Source organism: Schistocerca piceifrons, chromosome 9 (assembly GCF_021461385.2).
Source record: "Schistocerca piceifrons isolate TAMUIC-IGC-003096 chromosome 9, iqSchPice1.1, whole genome shotgun sequence".
Classification (NCBI taxonomy): Eukaryota; Metazoa; Arthropoda; class Insecta; order Orthoptera; family Acrididae; genus Schistocerca; species Schistocerca piceifrons.
Window position 1 is genome coordinate 202,225,886 of NC_060146.1, and position 19,668 is coordinate 202,245,553.

Genomic DNA, 19,668 nt, shown 5'->3' on the forward strand with positions numbered 1-19,668 from the left:
TTTTTTTATGGTTTGTATTAAACAATTACACTAGCCCCTCTCCTCACGTTCGGTCTGTGGAATCGGTTCGTCAGTATTTGATGTGGTTTACGAAATATATCCAGCGGTAACGTTAGGTGACTCACCCTGTATTCGTATTGTGCCCGTTGCAGAATGCTCGTAAACGGCGATCTAAGAGCCCAGCTCGTCGCTGGGAAAGTAAACGTCGGCAGTTAGGGCCCATTGTCCTAAGCATAGGGTAATTTCAGCTACACACAAAGAAGCAGTTCTGTCCATTCGACTATGAAGGCTATTTTCTACACGAATTGACGAAAGTGTAATGTCAGCCTATATTATCTTTTTTAGGTTTCCATACCTCAGTCGGTAAAAACGGAACCCTTATAACATCACTTTCGTGTCCGTCTGTCTGACTGTTCAAAACTTGCTTTCTCAGGCACGGGTAGACGTGCCAAGTTCAAATTTATGCCACGTATTAAGGTCTACGGTCCCTTAGCGATGTAAAAAGAGTGAAGCTTATAAGCCAATGCAATCAAAACACACGACCATTAATGTTACATATTTTGATACTTGTAAACTCACTCATCAGAACATACAGTGCACTTCCCATTGACCTAGAATCATCAAATTACCAAAAACAAGGGTTTCACACTACAACAAAATAAAAATATCCTAAAATTGTTAATTTGTAATTACATCACACGATTTTTTTTTAAATTTTTTATCAGATTGTCTGTTAAGGTCCCCTTTATCTCAGGAGCGAGCAGACGCATCAAGTTGAAATTTATGTCACTAGGATCTACAATCACCTTATGACGCAATAAATTTAAGCTCCTAAATCAGTGCGAGCAAAAGATGCAGCCATTTATAGCACGACAATTACTGAGCTATATGAAAAAAACGTAAATAGTTAGCTGGCCGTTGTGGCCGAGCTGTTTTAGCGCTTCAGTCTGGAACCGCGCGACCGCTACGGTCGCAGGTTCGAATCCTGCCTCGGGCATGGAGGTGTGTGATGTCCTTAAGTTAGTTAGGTTTAAGTAGTTCTAAGTTCTAGGGGACTGACGAACTCAGATGATAAGTCCCATAGTGCTCAGAGCCATTTGAACCATTTGAACGTAAATAGTTAGAAACTATGGCGTGTACACACTTTGTTCAGCATGTCACTACAGATATTAGGATTTAGGTTATGACATGTTTGGTATGCCTGCCATCATTGGCGATGTTGTAGCGCAGACGAATAGCGAAATTCTGCCTGACTCACTGAAGTGTCGGAACTTTGATGCTGTCGATGACTTCCTGAATTGCTGTTTCCAACTCAGCAACGAATTTGGGGTCATTGCCGTACACCTTGTCTTTTACATAGCCCCACAAAAAGGAGTTCACACGTCTTCACGTCTGGTGAATATGGCGGCCAATCGAGGCCGATGCACGTGTAACCCAGAGCCAGAGTGCAACCCCCAAAGTGCTCCTCCGGGACATCGAACAGTATCCTGCTTCGATGGGGTCGAGCTCCGTCTTCCATGATCCATATCTTGTCTAAATCAGGGTCACTTTGGATAATGAGCATGAAATTATCTTCCAAAACGTTCACGTACCATTCGGTAGTCACTGTGCCGTCAAGAAATAGCGTACTGATTATTTCGTGACTGGACATTGCACACCAGTCAGTCAGCTGTTGAGTGTGAAGAGACTTCTCGATCACAGAATGTGGATACTCAGTCCCCCAAATATGCCAGTTATGCTTACTGACGTAGCTATCCAAATGAAAGTGGGCTTCGATGCTTTACACCTCGCCTGGGTATGTCAACACCGACATTGGACTGTTGACACATGTTGCCTGGTCATATGAGCTTTGTTTCAAATTGCATTGAGCGGATGGACTTGTACGTGTGTGGAGACAGCCTCATGAACCCGTGGATCCTGCATGTCAGCAGGGGACTGTTCGAGCTGGTGGACTGGTGGAGGCTCTGCAATGGTGTGGAGCGTGTGCAGTTGGAGTGATATGGGCCCTGATACATCTAGATACCACTCTGATAGGTGACATGTACGTAAGCATCCTTGCTGATCACCTGCATCCATTAATGTCTTTGTGCATTTCGACGGGCTTGGCCAATTCCAGCAGGGCAATAAGACACCCCCCACTTGCAGAATTGCTACAGATTGGCACCAGGATCACTCTTCTGAGTTTAAACACTTCCGCTGGCCACCAAACTCCCCATTACTGAGCATATCTGGGATTCCTTGCAACGTGCTGTTGAGGAGAGATCCCCACCCTTTCGTACTCTTACGGATTTATGGACAGCCCTGCAGGATTCCTGGTGTCAGTTCCGTCGAGCACTACTTCAGACATTAGTCGAGCTCACGTCACGTCGTGTTGTGGCTCTTCTGCGGGCTCGCAGGGGCCCTACACCGTGTTACGCAGGTGTACCCATTTCTTTGGCTCTTCAGTGTATAAGCCCAGGACATCTTGCCATGCAGGCAACAAGACGGGAGTAGAATATGGTCGATGTACTGCTGTGCTGTAAGAGGGCCGTGGATGGCAAACAAATAGGTTATCCTTGTTGTCGGGCTGTGAGGCGGGCGACAGTCAGATTGATGTCCCACTGCTGTCCAGAGTGTCTCCAGACTTGGCATCGCTGGTCATTTGGACACAAAGCCGGACTCACTACTGAAGGTGATTCTACTGGAGTCAGTGAGATTCCAGACGAAAGACGTGTCTGGAGACCCCTTGGACAGTGGTGGGATACCAACCCGACAGTAGCCCACGATACGGCCCAACAACCAGGAGTGACGGTCTGTGATGCCATTTATTTTCACAACGGGAAGCCTTTGGTTGCCATCCGTGGTATTCTTACAGCACAGCAGAGGCCCTCAAGGTCGCCAGATCTCTTCCCAACTGAGAAAGTTTGCAATATTATGGCAGGACCCTTCAGCCACCTCAGGATTTTCACCGATAGATCTGTACCTACAGACTGGAAAATTGCGCAGGTCGCCCCAGTGTTTAAGAAGGGTAGTAGGAGTAATCCATCGAACTACAGACCTATTTCATTGACGTCGGTTTGCAGTAGGGTTTTGGAGCATATACTGTATTCAAACATTATGAATCACCTCGAAGGGAACGATCTATTGATAGATAATCAGCATGGTTTCAGAAAACATCGTTCTTGTGCAACGCAGCTAGCTCTTTATTCGCACGAAGTAATGGCCGCTATCGACAGGGGATTTCAAGTTGATTCCGTATTTCTAGATTTCCGGAAAGCTTTTGACACCGTTGCTCACAAGCGACTTCTAATCAAGCTGCGGGCCTATGGGGTATCGTCTCAGTTGTGCGACTGAATTCGTGATTTGCTGTCAGGAAGGTCGCAGTTCGTAGTAATAGACGGCAAATCATCGAGTAAAAGTGAAGTGATATCAGGTGTTCCCCAGGGAAGCGTCCTGGAACCTCTGCTGTTCCTGATCTATATAAATGACCTGGGTGACAATCTGAGCAGTTCTCTTAGGTTGTTCGCAGATGATGCTGTAATTTACCGTCTAGTAAGGTCATCCGAAGACCAGTATCAGTTGCAAAGCGATTTAGAAAAGATTGCTGTATGGTGTGGCAGGTGGCAGTTGACGCTAAATGACGAAAAGTGTGAGGTGATCCACATGAGGTCCAAAAGAAATCCGTTGGAATTCGATTACTCGATAAATAGTACAATTCTCAAGGCTGTCAATTCAAGTAAGTACCTGGGTGTTCAAATTACGAACAACTTCAGTTGGAAAGACCACATAGATTATATTGTGGGGAAGGCGAGCCAAAGGTTGTGTTTCATTGGCAGGACACTTAGAAGATGCAACAAGTCCACTAAAGAGACAGCTTACACTACACTCGTTCGTCTTCTGTTAGAATACTGCTGCGCGGTGTGGGATCCTTACCAGGTGGGATTGACGGAGGACATCGAATTGGTGCAAAAAAGGGCAGCTCGTTTTGTATTATCACGTAATAGGGGAGAGAGTGTGGCAGATATGATACGCGAGTTGGGATGGAAGTAATTAAAGCAAAGACGTTTTTCGTCGCGGCGAGATCTATTTACGAAATTTCAGTCACCAACTTTCTCTTCCGAATGCGAAAATATTTTATTGAGCCCAACCTACATAGGTATGAATGATCATCAAAATAAAATAAGAGAAATCAGAGCTCGAACAGAAAGGTTTAGGTGTTCGTTTTTCCCGCGCGCTGTTCGGGAGTGGAATGGTAGAGTGGAATGGTAGAGAGATAGTATGATTGTGGTTCGATGAACCCTCTGCCAAGCACTTAAATGTGAATTGCAGAGTGGTCATGTAGATGTAGATGTAGATGTATCTGAAGCGCCAACAGGACAAAAGTTGGCACGACATCCAATAACTCCATCAGTTATTGCCAATGCGAATAACCGCCTGCCTAAGGCCGAGAGGTGGACAAACACGTTATTGACTTGCTCAGTTGGTGAAGGAATTTCTCTTTAATAAATAATCTAGTTTTTTCGAAACTATAATCATTTATTTGCCTGCACATCACATCTACTGTTTTTCGTCACATTCGGATAAATCTTGTGTGGTGCGTTTTTTTTTTCTTTGTTTCTCAGAGTGTAATTACATGCGGAAATTAAAATAAGTCAGCTTGTTACTGCTGCGCCAACATTGTTCTGTACTTGGTAGTAGGTGTTCAACATTTCTATTGGGCTATAATATTTGTTTTAGTACATATATATGTTCCCAGTCTCGGCCGGCACACAGTTTTAATCTGCCAGTAAGTTTCATATGAGCACACACTCCGCTGCAGAGTGAAAATGTCATTCTGGAAAAGTCCCCCAGGCTGTGGCTAAGCCATGTCTCCGCAATATCTTATGTTCCAGGAGTGCTAGTTCTGCAAGGTTCGCAGGAGAGCTTCTGTGAAGTTTGGAAGGTAGGAGACGAGGTACTGGCAGGAGTAAAGCTGTGAGGACGGGGCGTGAGTCGTGCTTGGGCAGCTCAGATGGTCGCTGGCACGGTAGCTCAGTGTTCGGTCATAGTGCTGCTTTCCCTCTCTAATAAAAAAGGAAAACTGAGTAAAGGAATCAACGATCAACTTGAACGCCGGCACGGTAGCTCAGTGTGCTCAGTCAGAGGTTTAGCTGCCCTCTGTAATTAAAAAATTGAGTTGATGGGTGAAGAACGAACTGTAACAAGCGTCACGGACGTCCGCCCCGGACAAATACAACGAGCAACAACGAGAAATATGAGATTTAAAAAAAAAGGGGGGGGAGAGAGAGAGAGATAGTAAAGCACTAGTCAGCGAAAGGCAAAGGTCCCGAGTTCGAGTCTAGGTCAGACACTTAGTTTTAATCTGCCAGGAAGTTTCAAATATATATTGCTTGAACATATGGCCAGCGTTATAAATATCAAACATAATTATATTTATAGTTTCAACATAGCTTCAGTTATACAAATGTCTGACATATTAAACGACATTCGAGCCCTTGTTGCTTTCTCTTTTAGTGTTGACAGTTCACTTTGAAAGTCGCTGTCCCTACTCATCAGCGTAGTTTGTGCCTTCCAACTGTTGCAGCACACAACAGATAGCTTGAAAGGTGGCTACACTGTGCCACTGCGCCAGAGAGTGCGCCAAGGAGTACTATTAAGCCGCCTCCACAGTGCTTGTTATGAGATTGTAGAAGTCAGTGCCTGTTTAGAGTTCGTAGCAGTCAGTGCTTGTTATGAGATCGGACTAGACAGTGCCTGTTTAGAGTTCGTGGCAGTTAGTGGTTGTTAAGAGATCGGAGAAGACAGTGTGTGTTAAGAGTTCGTACCGAGATGTACTAGTGGGCACTGCTTGTCGTGAAATCAGAGGGATATGTTGTAGTAAAGAGTGTTGTTCCATGTCTTATGCAGTTATTTGATGGGAGAGATAGCAGATGTTATTGTAATGAGTGCATTTCGTCAATATATATGAAGGTAAAATTTATAATGTTCCTTTATTAGTTGTGTATCTGAAATAATGTGTCACTACAGGTTCAGTCAACAAAGCATCTGGCTTGTGTTCTTGGATTAGAGTGCAATTGTGATTTTTTTGCGTAATTGTAGTTTTTCTAAATTTCTTTGTCACGTCAGTATAGTTGGTATTTAAAAATTCTTGTCTTGTTGGAAAAGAACCGTGCCAGATGTGGGCGTTGAGTCACACTCCCACATACAGAACAGTTACTCTTGTGCTCATTAGTTTCGTAGATTTTTATAGTTGCTGGGGTCTTAATTAATTAACTGTGTTTACGAAAATCTTCTTACATTGTTTGTTGCAGTCAGATAGCGTAATAATACTAGTCAGGGCCAACCGATTACGAGACACAGCGTAATCGGACATACAGCTACTAAAAAAAAAAAAAACAAAAAAAAATAAAAAATATTTTCAATCGTATTTAATTAAGCCCCCATGCACGTGGCGACCGCTGCTTCGGATCGTCCCTTGGATCCTTCTGATTGTGAAAATTGTAGACTGTAGTATTGTTGTAGTCATTTGTAGTTCAGTAATTGTAGTCTGTATTGAATGTGTAGATTTGGTAATTGGCATTCTTCTAATGGTATTTTTCAAAATTTAATTTTTATTGCCTTGTATACGCGTTTGACAAATTAGTGCAATTATTTCAATTGTTCGATTGATCGTGTTTGAGGGAGTCATTGCATTTGAATGGTATTGTTGGAGATAAAGAGTCACGGTGTGTAATTTTCGTACAGTGACGAATCTTTTGTATATTTTGTAAATGATTACGCGATCAATGAAAAAGGCAAAAATGATGAATAGTGAGGACGAAATTGTTATGATGGCGAACTCGCCGACAGAGGAAAACAGTATGATGAATAATGGAGTTGAAAATAATTTAATAAGTCGGGAAGACAGTCCGGAACCATTTTCAAAATTTTCTCAATCAGAAAATTCACAGAATCCGAGATTAACGACAGAAGATTCTGTAATAGTATCGAACAAAGATAGCTTTACAGCTATGACGAAAGAAGTCGATTTCGCGGGAAACGTTAAGGGTGAAAAGAGTTTCGAACCAGTTACTATGGAGCAGTTGATGGGTGCTATATTAAATTTGGGATCACGAATGGAAACACTGTTAGATTCTCAGTTAGAAACAATTAAAACAGAGATAGGAACAATTAGAACTGAGATGAAAGCAATGACAACACGGTTAAGTTCACGAATAGGGACATGTTTCAACATGAAAGATGAATCAAACAAAGAAATTAGAGAAGAAGTACAACCGATTTTGAAGGCTCACAATAATAGCTTAATTTCAACAGAAATCGGACAGGAGGAACAGGGCAGGGAACAGGAAGAAAAAGATCGCGTGATAGTACAGAAATTTTCAGAGTTAAATTTACAATGTGCACACGATAAGGAAGAAATACTTGAGAGAATCGAGGAATCCGTACCAAACGACAGAATAAATAACTTAACGCAACAGTGTGAACAGTTAACTACTAAATGTGACAATACCGAATCCCGAGTCGCGACACTTACAGAAGACGTAAATAAACAGAAAGAACAATTAGATGACTTATCGGAAAGAGTTGAGGAGATTTCAGACAAATTGACAAATCTTAGTTTACATGGAGACAGAGATTCGGATGATACAGCTCCATTACCATTTGCAGAAACCGAAGAGTATCAGAACATAAATAAGCATGTTGAGAATCAGGGAAAATTTAATGAACGCGTGAAAAGGGAATTTGAGGCTTTAAAAAAGCAAGTCAAACAGATTGAGGGCGAAATCGTAGGAAAAGACGGCAAAGGAAATTTAGAATCACAGATAGCAGAAGGGTGTGAAGAAAGTAATTTGTTTCATTTACGGGATGTAACAAGAGAGCGCCAGGCGCGTGAACTTGACAATAATCGACATTCGGACTGGGACAGACGCGGTAGGTCTTTGTCGCCACGAGGCGAAAACTTTGACTATAAATACTTTTTGACTGTCCGGAAATTTAAGATCTTCCGCAATTCTAAGAATGACATACATCCATGTGCATGGCTAGATCAATTTACGTACGTACTTCCGCCAGATGTGCCACTAAGTCACAAACTAGAAATTATGTGCAGCTATTAATGTCCTCAGGGGATTCACTATTCTTAAGTGAATATGTGCGGTAGCGAGCATAGGGCCCCGAGCTGTAGTGGTGCTATTTCTCTTTTAGTTTTCTGGACCGCTGCCTACTCTTTTACTATTCTTTGCATCTGTCAAAAACAACTCTTCTACTATCAATCTATCTAGTGAGTAAGAACAATAACCGGATATGACTGTTTTACCCAAAAGTGACTTTGGAAATTACCGATTGGACTTACTGTACCTATTGCAGCATTCATTGTAGTTTAAACGAAATGTTACCTGTTTATCTTCGTGACAACATTACTTCGTATGTTGACGACATTCTTATTGCTAAACATTCTTGGAGTGAGCACAGCAAAATTTTGGATTCATTATTATGTATTTTTGCAAGAGTTGGCATTACAGAGAACTTGGAAAAATCTGAATTTGGTCGTTCTCAGGCGAAATTTCTCGGTCACATTATTTCGGCTGAAGGTATTCTTCCTGATCCAGAGAAACTAGATGCTATTCAGTTCGCATTGACATTCTTTGTAAACGAAAATCGGTCGACAACTTTGTTTGGTTAGTTTGTATTCCTGATGAGTGGGTCAATAAATTGATTTGGTATACGCATTTCAGTTATGCACACTTTGGTTCCCGAAAATGCTTTCACAAATTACGAGAAAATTGCTACTTCAGTAATATGGAAAAACGTATTCGATCTGTTCTTGCCAAATGCAAATTATGTCAAATGGCTAAGCCTCCAACGATTTCTCACAGAGCACCGTTGTTTCCCATCATTCCAGCGAAATTAAAGGAGATGGCTGCAGTTGATTTGTTTGGTCCAGTGGTTCGTTCTACTAATGGTTTTGCGTACATTTTCGTAGCAGTGGAGTTGACGTCAAAATATGTGTGTTTTACACCGTTACGCAAAGCAACAGCTCGTTCAGTATCTAATGCTTTCATTAACCATTTTCTTAAAGAAGTTGGTCATGTTGACAAAGTTATATCAGATAATGGATCACAGTTTCGTTCTAAAATTTGGCTTCGTACTCTACAGCGTCGTAAAATTAAACCAATCTTCATCTCACTTTTTCACCCTCAATCTAACGCTTCAGAGAGATGGATGAAGGAAATCAATAAATTGTGTCGTCTTTATTGTCATCAGAATCACAGAACTTGGGATCAGTATCTTCATATTTTTCAAAACATTCTGAATGAACTCCCTAATGACTCAACTTCTTTACCGCCTCTATTGATATTAAAAAATAAAGTACCAACAAATCGCATTTCTGAAATCGTTCCTTTTCCGCCTTCACGGAAACTGCGACATTCTGAAGTTGTCAACCTGGCTCTGCAAAATATTGCATCTGCGGCTGCTAGAAGAGAGAAATCAGCTAGACGTCCTGGTCGTTTAAAAATCTTGTCAGTTGGTCAAAAGGTATTAATTAAGTCGCACCGTTTGTCTCATAAAGGAAAAGGCTTGTGTCGCAAATTTTTTCTGCTTTATAACGGTCCATACAGAATTCGCAAAATTATTCATGATAACACTGTCGAAGTAGAAACTCTTAAATCTCGACGCTCTAAAGGAATACATCATATATCAAACGTTAAAATTTTTGTGGAATAACATACTTTAGAGAAACTAACAGCTACATGTAAACATGCGGAGAGTACAAGGATACCGCGCTGTGTTTTGGCGGCGGCACATACTCAAAGCAACAGTCAAGTCTGCGCGCCGCACAAAGCAGTCGTTGACCGCGAACAATAGCTTCCTACGTCACGCGCCTACAGCTGATCGAGCGCTCAGTGCGAATGCACTGACAGCCGTAAACAAATACTCAGTCTAATTTCTCCGACTAAATTCAGTATAAAGCTATAGTGACTTGATGAATTCTGTTATTAACATTCAGTATTTTGCAGGATACGGTTGTATAAAGTATTTAAGACCTTCAGGTAAATTTTGTGCGTGTCCGACGTTAAGACGACTTGCTATCGAGAAATTTTCAGGAAGAATGTAATTTCGAAGAAGAAAGTAATAAACTAAAAAAGGGTAACTATTAATTGAGTTTATTTTTCAGGTAACAAATTTCCACTTAGGTACGTACTTTAGACGTAATTTGCTGCTCGCGATTACGTGATTCATACTTTGTGCTAATTTCATGTTCTATGAATTTACTTGTGAAGCGACATGCTTGCATACATTTACTGATTTTGACAATTATTGATTAATGAACTGGGTTGTAACTTGTGTATATTATGCATCGCTTGGCTGCTATGCTTTTTCACTGATGTCATATTTTTCTATTATGTGCCTGCTGTGCTTATTTATTTAAATTATAATTGTTATCTGATTAATTGTGCTGACTATGATTATGTATGTATGTTGTACTTTGTCATTTATCTGCTTGCGCCTTCATGTTTACTTATTAGGATGACACATGAACATTTAATTGCTTATGCTGATATGATGCTAATGACCTGTTTATTACGTAAGATATATGTTTGCTGCTTTTTGTATGGATTACATATTTACACATTTCTGTTTTGTTGCCATAACTGCTCTTTAATTTGGTGTATAGAAATGCTGATATACTGTGTATAAACATAGAGTTTAGGTCACACTATTGGATTAATTATAGATCGTTCGCTTGGCAGAGCCTCGTTGTAGGGATTGTGCTGCATCCACTTGTTGACATTCTGTTCTCCACTGGTATATTTACTCGCTATTGCTTGTTTTGCTTACGCTCAGTGCCTTACATTTTAAGATAAGAAAATGAACTGCTATAATTCGACGAACGACATTAGTACAAGAAAGTCATTGAAGTCACATGAGCTGAGGTTTTATGGAAGCTGTATAAATTTATGCTAATAGGAAGGAAGCTAACGACATGACATACCATTACGAGGTTTAGACCATTAACAATTATTAGACTGCATTTTTCGTAAGCAATTGAAATAGGAAGTGACACTTGACACAAGAAATACTCCACATGTTTGCTTCTGTTTGCCATAATTCTTGAAGTGGTGTACACACTGTGAAATATTATGATCATTCACACTCCGTAATCGTACTTAATTACTGAGAGTTATTCGAACTAAGTCTGTTAGAGGTCATGTATGCATTTCTTTGTTTATAATTTATAATGAGTAGAAAATTTGGGTCAGATGGATTACACAGAGGTTGTGTGTGGACACTGTGTCTTCGGATTGTATGGGATGCTGAATTGAAGTTGCATTAGGATTTTATCTGTTCTTGTTCGAGGAGACTGACTAGAGGAAAGAGTTGTTATTGAAGTGAAATGATATTGGTGCTGAGGTTTATATTTATCGATGTATTATTATAGGTATTGAGAGTATATGAAGTTGTTTGTGGACAAGAGGTAAGGTGATATTGGTGCTGAGGTTTACATTTATCGACGTATTATTGAGGTATTATTGAGATTATGTGATGCTGATGATTATTGGAGTTTTGGTGGATAAGAGGTAAAGTAAGTGAGGAGCATATTTTTTTTGTTGGTCTTATGGAACAAAGAGGATGAAGAGAGCAGACTAAAACACTAAAGTAGAAAGAAGACAGTCTATACACACACTTTGTTAAATCACTAAGCAGTATATACTTTTTTTTTGGAGAGAGGAAGTAATTGCATATCGTGGCTCACTGACAGTTGTTCAGCAACAGTACATTTGATCTGGCTTGGCAAACATTGGTCTTGACATGATGACTATGACGTTGACTTAACTATTAGTGACTGTTATACATTGCTGCCAGTACTACTTGATACACATGATGAACATCAGATTTTGACAGAATTACATTTACACAATTAACACTATTCAGTTACACAGTAGTACTTAATGTGGATGAGAGATGAGTGAGTGTGTTCTGTGTGTTTTCCTTTACTAATCCTACCCACCTATCTCCTAAATATTATTTTATTTGTTTGTAGTGGCTTGCACTGACACCCATGAATATTATAGGTTTACTGGTATTTGTGTATTGTAATAGTTAATAGGATAATTATCTGATATCATTTGTGTGTTTGTTGTAATTTGTATGTTACTGTAAAAGCATCTGTATGTGCATTCAAACTATTGTTCATGCCTGAACTGTCTGATTAGTGAAGATAAATATTCTGAACTGTTACCTGCACTTTTCAATATGATGTGTGACATTTGGTCGTGTTTAATTTCTGCTGATGAACAGTGTGATCAGTGCTAGTGAATTTTATCGAACTGCTTCTGCTGAGAGAGGTGACTTTTTGCTGTCTGCACCTACTCAACATTGCTGGGTGCCTCTGATGGACTGCTTCTACTGAAATAATGTCACTTGTTGCTGTCTGCACCTGCTCAACATTGCTGGGTGCAACTGATGGACTACTCCTACTGAAATGGTGTCACTTGTTGGTGTCTGCACCTGCACTCAACATTGCTGAGTGCAACTGATGAACTGTTTCTACTGAAATGAAGTCACTTGTTGCTGTTTGCACCTGCTCAACATTGCTGGGTGCAACTGATGAACTGTTTTTACTGAAATGAAGTCACTTGTTGCTGTGTGTACCTCTTGAACTTTACTGAGTGCCACTGTTAGAACTGTTTCTACTGAAATGATGTTACTTTTTGCTGTCTGCACCTACTCAACATTGCTGGGTGCCACAGATGGACTGTTTTTACTGAAATGGTATTACTTGTTGGTGTCTGCACCTGCTCTCAACATTGCTGGGTGCAACTGGTGAACTGCTTTTACTGAAATGAAGTCACTTGTTGCTGTCTGCACCAACTCAACATTGCTGGGTGCCACTGATGAACTGCTTCTACTGAACTAATGTGACTTGTTGCTGGGTGTACCTGCTAAACTTTACTGGGTGCAACTGATGGACTGCTTCTACTGAAAAGATGTCACCTGTTAGTGTCTTTTTTTTGTACAAACTAATCATTGAAAACATTTTATGTGAACATTTGTATAAACTGATTTTTTGTATATTGTGTAAACTATTATGTAAAGCCACGTGTATGAAAAGAATTTGTATTGCCTACTGTACTTTATATATTAGGTTAGTAAAAGATCAGTGCAAAGCCAAAATTTTAACTAATTATGTGATGTTTAGGTATTAATATTATCTTTTATTTTTGTCTGTATTTTTGTGGACGAATTTGGTGGTATTTTCACCACCAATGCTGGCAAAAATACCATCAAATTCTGGCCTGTGGAGGAGGGGCATATGAAAGGTGGCTACACTGTGCCACTGCGCCAGAGAGTGCGCCAAAGAGTACTATTAAGCCGCCTCCACAGTGCTTGTTATGAGATTGTAGAAGTCAGTGCCTGTTTAGAGTTCGTAGCAGTCAGTGCTTGTTATGAGATCGGACTAGACAGTGCCTGTTTAGAGTTCGTGGCAGTTAGTGGTTGTTAAGAGATCGGAGAAGACAGTGTGTGTTAAGAGTTCGTACCGAGATGTACTAGTGGGCACTGCTTGTCGTGAAATCGGAGGGATATGTTGTAGTAAAGAGTGTTGTTCCATGTCTTATGCAGTTATTTGATGGGAGAGATAGCAGATGTTATTGTAATGAGTGCATTTCGTCAATATATATGAAGGTAAAATTTATAATGTTCCTTTATTAGTTGTGTATCTGAAATAATGTGTCACTACAGGTTCAGTCAACAAAGCATCTGGCTTGTGTTCTTGGATTAGAGTGTAATTGTGATTTTTTTGCGTAATTGTAGTTTTTCTAAATTTCTTTGTCACGTCAGTATAGTTGGTATTTAAAAATTCTTGTCTTGTTGGAAAAGAACCGTGCCAGATGTGGGCGTTGAGTCACACTCCCACATACAGAACAGTTACTCTTGTGCTCATTAGTTTCGTAGATTTTTATAGTTGCTGGGGTCTTAATTAATTAACTGTGTTTACGAAAATCTTCTTACATTGTTTGTTGCAGTCAGATAGCGTAATAATACTAGTCAGGGCCAACCGATTACGAGACCTACGTAATCGGACAGACAGTTACAAAAGTATTTTCAATCACATAAATTTAATCAAGCCCCCATGCAAGCTTAACAGACCTCTGCTAGATATCTCCGTACGTCATTAGGCCAGGTATAGAGTACTTAGTAGTTATAACTAAACTTTCGCTACTTGAGACAGTTTTACAGAAATGATGTTCAGACTGTGCGCTGTAGCGTTTGCGTTGTTAGGAGTGTTACCGTCCGATCCACGGTTACGTGGGGTTGAAACACAAGCATCAGTGTGCATTCCAGTTGCAGTCAGTCAAGGTACACTGATGAGCCAAAACGTTATGACTGGGATTGTAAAACAGCTAAGATAGTTAGACGCCAGGAAGGCATCTGGCCCAAACGGTATCCCCGTAAGATTTTTAGGGAACTAGGGATACTAACTACAGCTTCCCAATATATTTATTCCTTAATGAAATTTGTCATTAAAATATATCACTTTTTCAAACCAACAGCTCAATTCATGTAATCAATACTAGAAATAAGAATAATCTTCACAAGGATTTAAAGTCACTTAGTCTTGTACAAAAAGGTGTGCATTATTCAGGAACACACATTTTCAATAACTTGCCAGCAGCCATAAAAAGCTTAACAACCAATGAAATTCAGTTTAAGAGAAGCCTAAAGGATTTATTGGTGGCCAACTCCTTCTACTCCATTGATGAATTTCTTAGTAAAACCAACTGATTTGTATATAAGTACAACATAACTTCTGCACAATTTCAGTGCAGTAATGTGTTCACTGAAAATTTGTGTGTGTGTGTGTGCGTGTGTGTGTGTGTGTGTGTGTGTGTGTGTGTGTGTGTGTGTGTGTGTGTGTGTAAGTATAATCTAACTTCTGCACCATTTCAGTGCAGTAATGTGTTCACTGTAAATAAGTATTACAGTAGTTGTATTACATGTTTATTACCTTATAAATAAATAAAAAACTTTTTTATTTTAAATTCAGTGCATTAGTATTTGTAAAATGACTCTTAGTGTTCATTAGAAAATGACGATCATTCCACTTGAGACCTGTGGAATGGTACATTAGCTTATTTGTTTTAGTTGTAAATATTTGTCATGTACTGTCGTTTTTCTGACATGTTCCACATCCTGGAGGACCTCCTCACTACGGATCAATTGGAATGAAAGTAAATCTAATCTAATCTAATATAATGCTACAACTATAGCACAATTCTTATCCACCATCTATCAGAGATCATTGGAACAGCGGAAAGTTCCACGGGACTGGAAGAAGGCCCAAGTCATAGCAATCGATAAAAAGGGTAGAAAATCGGATGCACGAAATTCCCGTGCAATTTCAACGACATCGATTTGTTGCAGAATCATGGAACATATTTTGCGTTCAGACATAATAACCTTTCTGGACTCTGAGAAGCTCATCTGCAGAAACCAGCACGGTTATAGGAAACAGCGGTCATGCGAGACAAAGCTGGCCCTCTTTGTGCGTGATGTACAACAGGCTCTAAATACCGGCTCCCAGGTTGATACTATATTTCTCGACCTTCGAAAGGCGTTCGACTCAGTTCCGCACTGTCACTTGCTACAAAAAGTGCGGGCTCACGGTCTATCCAGTGACATATGCGGTTGGATAGAAAGTTTTCTAACAGACGTGGAGCAGTATGTCGTCCTGAACGGTGTGACTTCAACAGAAACAAGCGTAACTTCAGGTGTGCCCCAGGGCAGCGTAATAGGTCCTCAGCTTTTTACGATTTACATAAACTATCTGGTTGATGACATTCACAGCGGCCTTAGACTTTTTGCCGATGATGCTGTAGTCTACACGAAAGTAGTATCACACGAAAGTTGTGAATAAATCAATCAGGATTTGCAGAAAATAAATGTGTGATATAATGACTGGCAGTTATCTCTCAATATTAGTAAGTGAAACCTACTGTGTGTAACAAGCCGAAAATCCCCATTAATGTACGAGTAGAAAATAAATGCCCAGTCTTTGGAAGCGGTAACATCCGTCAAGTATCTGGGTATGACTATTCGGAATGATCTCGAATGGAATGATCAGATTACACAAGTAACGGGTAAGGCAAACTCTAGATTGCGGTTTGATAGAATCCTGAAGCGATGCAGTCCTTCAGCAAAGGAAATAGCTTACAATATCTCAAGATTTTAAACACGTCTGAAACAGCAACTTGAAATTCTTCACGGTAAGTGATAACAGCGAAACAGTTGCAGGATAAAGATTTATTAAAATTCGTGACCACGGTTTCGGTATATCTAAATATACCTTTATCAGAAGTAAAATACACTAAATCACATCCTGAACTGGAGATACGTAAAACACTTGTGGCGACGCCTTTGGCACAATTGTTTTATGTATCTCCAGTTCAAGATGTGATTTTAGTGTATTATACTTCTGATGAAGGTATATTTAGATATACCGAAACCGTGGTCACGAATTTTAATAAATCTTTATCCTGCAACTGTTTGGCTGTTATCATTTACCGTGAAGTTTACAATGTGTTAGTTCGTCCAGTCTTGGAGTATTGTACGTCTGCATGAGACCCTTACGAGTTGGGACTGATTCAAGAGATTGAGAAGGTCCAAAGGAGAGCGGCAAGATTCGTGACTGGTACATTTAGCCATTGCGAGAGGATTACAAACCTCGTAGAAAGTTTGAAGTGAGCCGCACTTGCAGATAGACGACGCACTAAACGAAATCCGATCTTCATCGAGGATGTAGAGCATATATTATTACCACCAAGTTTTAAATCGCCCAATGATCACCATTCAAAGATATGGGAAATTAGAGCTCGTACTGAGGCGTTCAGACAGTCGTTTTTCCCTCGAGCGATCCGCGAGTGGAACAGAGGGGGGCAGGGGGAGGGGAATATGACTTTAGCGCGAATTGTGCCCTCCGCCACACATCGCTTGGTGGCTAGCGGAGTATACAGGGTGAGTCACCTAACATTACCGCTGGATATATTTCGTAAACCACATCAAATACTGACGAATCGATTCCACAGACCGAACGTGAGGAGAGGAGCTAGTGTAATTGTTTAATACAAACCATACAAAAATGCACGGAAGTATGTTTTTTAACACAAACCTACGTTTTTTTTAAATCCAACCCCGTTAGTTTTGTTAGCACATCTGAACATATAAACAAATATGTAATCAGTGCCGTTAGTTTCATTGTAAAATGTTAATACATCCGGAGATATTGTAACCTAAAGTTGACGCTTGAGTACCACTCCTCCGCTGTTTGATCGTGTGTATCGGACAGCACCGAATTACCTAGGGATCCAAAGGGGACGGTGATGGACCTTAGGTACAGAAGAGACTGGAACAGCACATTACGTCCACATGCTAACACCTTTTTATTGGTCTTTTTCACTGACGCAGATGTACATTACCATGAGGGGTGAGGTACACGTACACACGTGGTTTCCGTTTCCAATTACGAAGTCGAATAGAGTGTGTCCCGACATGTCAGGCCAATAGATGTTCAATGTGGTGGCCATCATTTGCTGCACACAATTGCAATCTCTGGCGTAATGAATGTCGTACATGCTGCAGTACATCTGGTGTAATGTCGCCGCAGGCTGCCACAATACGTTATTTCATATCCTCTGGGGTTGTAGGCACATCACGGTACACATTCTCCTTTAACGTACCCCACAGAAAGAAGTCCAGAGGTGTAAGATCAGGAGAACGGGCTGGCCAATTTATGTGTCCTCCACGTCCTATGAAACGCCCGTCGAACATCCTGTCCAGGGTCAGCCTAGTGTTAATTGCGGAATATGCAGGTGCACCATCATGCTGATACCATATACGTCGACGCGCTTCCAGTGGGACATTTTCGAGCAACGTTGGCAGATCATTCTGTAGAAACGCGATGTATGTTGCAGCTGTTTGGGCCCCTGCAATGAAGTGAGGACCAATGAGGTGGTCGCCAATGATTCCGCACCATACATTTACAGTCCACGGTCGCTGTCGCTCTACCTGTCTGAGCCAGCGAGGATTGTCCGCGGACCAGTAATGCATGTTCCGTAGATTCACTGCCCCGTGGTTTGTGAAGCCCGCTTCATCGGTAAACAGGTATAACTGCAACGCATTCTCTGTTAATGCCCATTGACAGAATTGCACTCGATGATTAAAGTCATCACCATGTAATTGCTGATGTAGCGACACATGAAACGGGTGAAATCGCTGACGATGCAGTATGCGCATGACACTACTTTGACTCAGTCCACCGGCTCTCTCAATGTCCCGTGTACTCATGTGTGGGTTCATGGCAACAGCAGCTAACACACCAACTGCACCCGCTTCTCCTGTGACGGGCCTGTTACGGACCCGTTTGCGTGCTACGACCATACCTGTTGCATACAGTTGGCGGTATATGTTTTGCAATGTGCGGCACGTTGGATGCTCTCTGTCCGGGTACCGTTCCGCATACACGCTGCAGGCTTCAGCTGCATTTCGTCGACACTCGCCATAGATGAGTATCATCTCCGCCTTTTCAGAGTTCGAATACACCATGGTCACAGTTCCTACAACACTACACTATCACAGACGTCTGGTAACACGGTGTACTACAGTTGGTCGGCGTGCGGAGACGAATGCAGAATAACAATAGCAACAAGCGCTACATGCGGACACTGCGACAGCTAGACCAAACCACAACAGTGCACTACAGCCACACTCGTAAACACGGTCGTCATCGTAAACATGTCCCTGCAGATGCTGCTCGCCGACCGTGGCCCGTGTTTGTTACAACACGCAACTGAACGTCGGAGGTTTCAAGCGTCAACTTTGGGTTACAATATCTCCGGATGTAATTAACATTTTACAATGCAACAAACGGCACTGATTACGTATTTGTTTATATGTTCAGATGTGCTAACGAAACTAACGTGGTTCCATTAAAAAAATTTAGGTTTGTGTTAAAAAACATACTTCCGTGCATTTTTGTATAGTTTGTATTAAACAATTAGACTAGCCCCTCACCTCACGTTCGGTCTGTGGAATCGGTTCGTCAGTATTTGATGTGGTTTACGAAATATATCCAGCGGTAACGTTAGGTGACTCACCCTGTATATGTAGATTTAGATGTAGACTAAATGCTTAATAGCTTCTTTGTCCGTCTTTCGAACGAAATACATTACTGATTCTGTGTACCAGGGACCCGACAGTTTGCCGGTAGGTTTGTGCAAGTATGTGGCCTTAGATGTCTATGCACAGGTGATGTAATTCGCGTAAATAACGGGCCACCGGTTTACGTAAGCGGTGAAACCGCCCTAAGCGACCCACATGGGTTCCGTAGGACTTACATCAGGCGAATTTGTTTGCCGAAACATCGACGCGACTTCGCTATAATGCCCTCAAAAGACGGCAGCACGGTTCTGTCTCTGAGACACAGATAATTATACTGCTGAAAGACCGTATCGTAGTGTAACACCTACACAAGGCAAAGAAGCAAGTGACGACAGAAGAGGGGAAATGAATGTTCTTGCTGCTGCTGTAGTCGATCCGCACGTTAGCTCCCGTGCAATCACACCAGGAACTGGCATAAGTCGGGTAAGTGTCCTATGCGTTCTCCATCGATATAGGTTCCATCCCTAG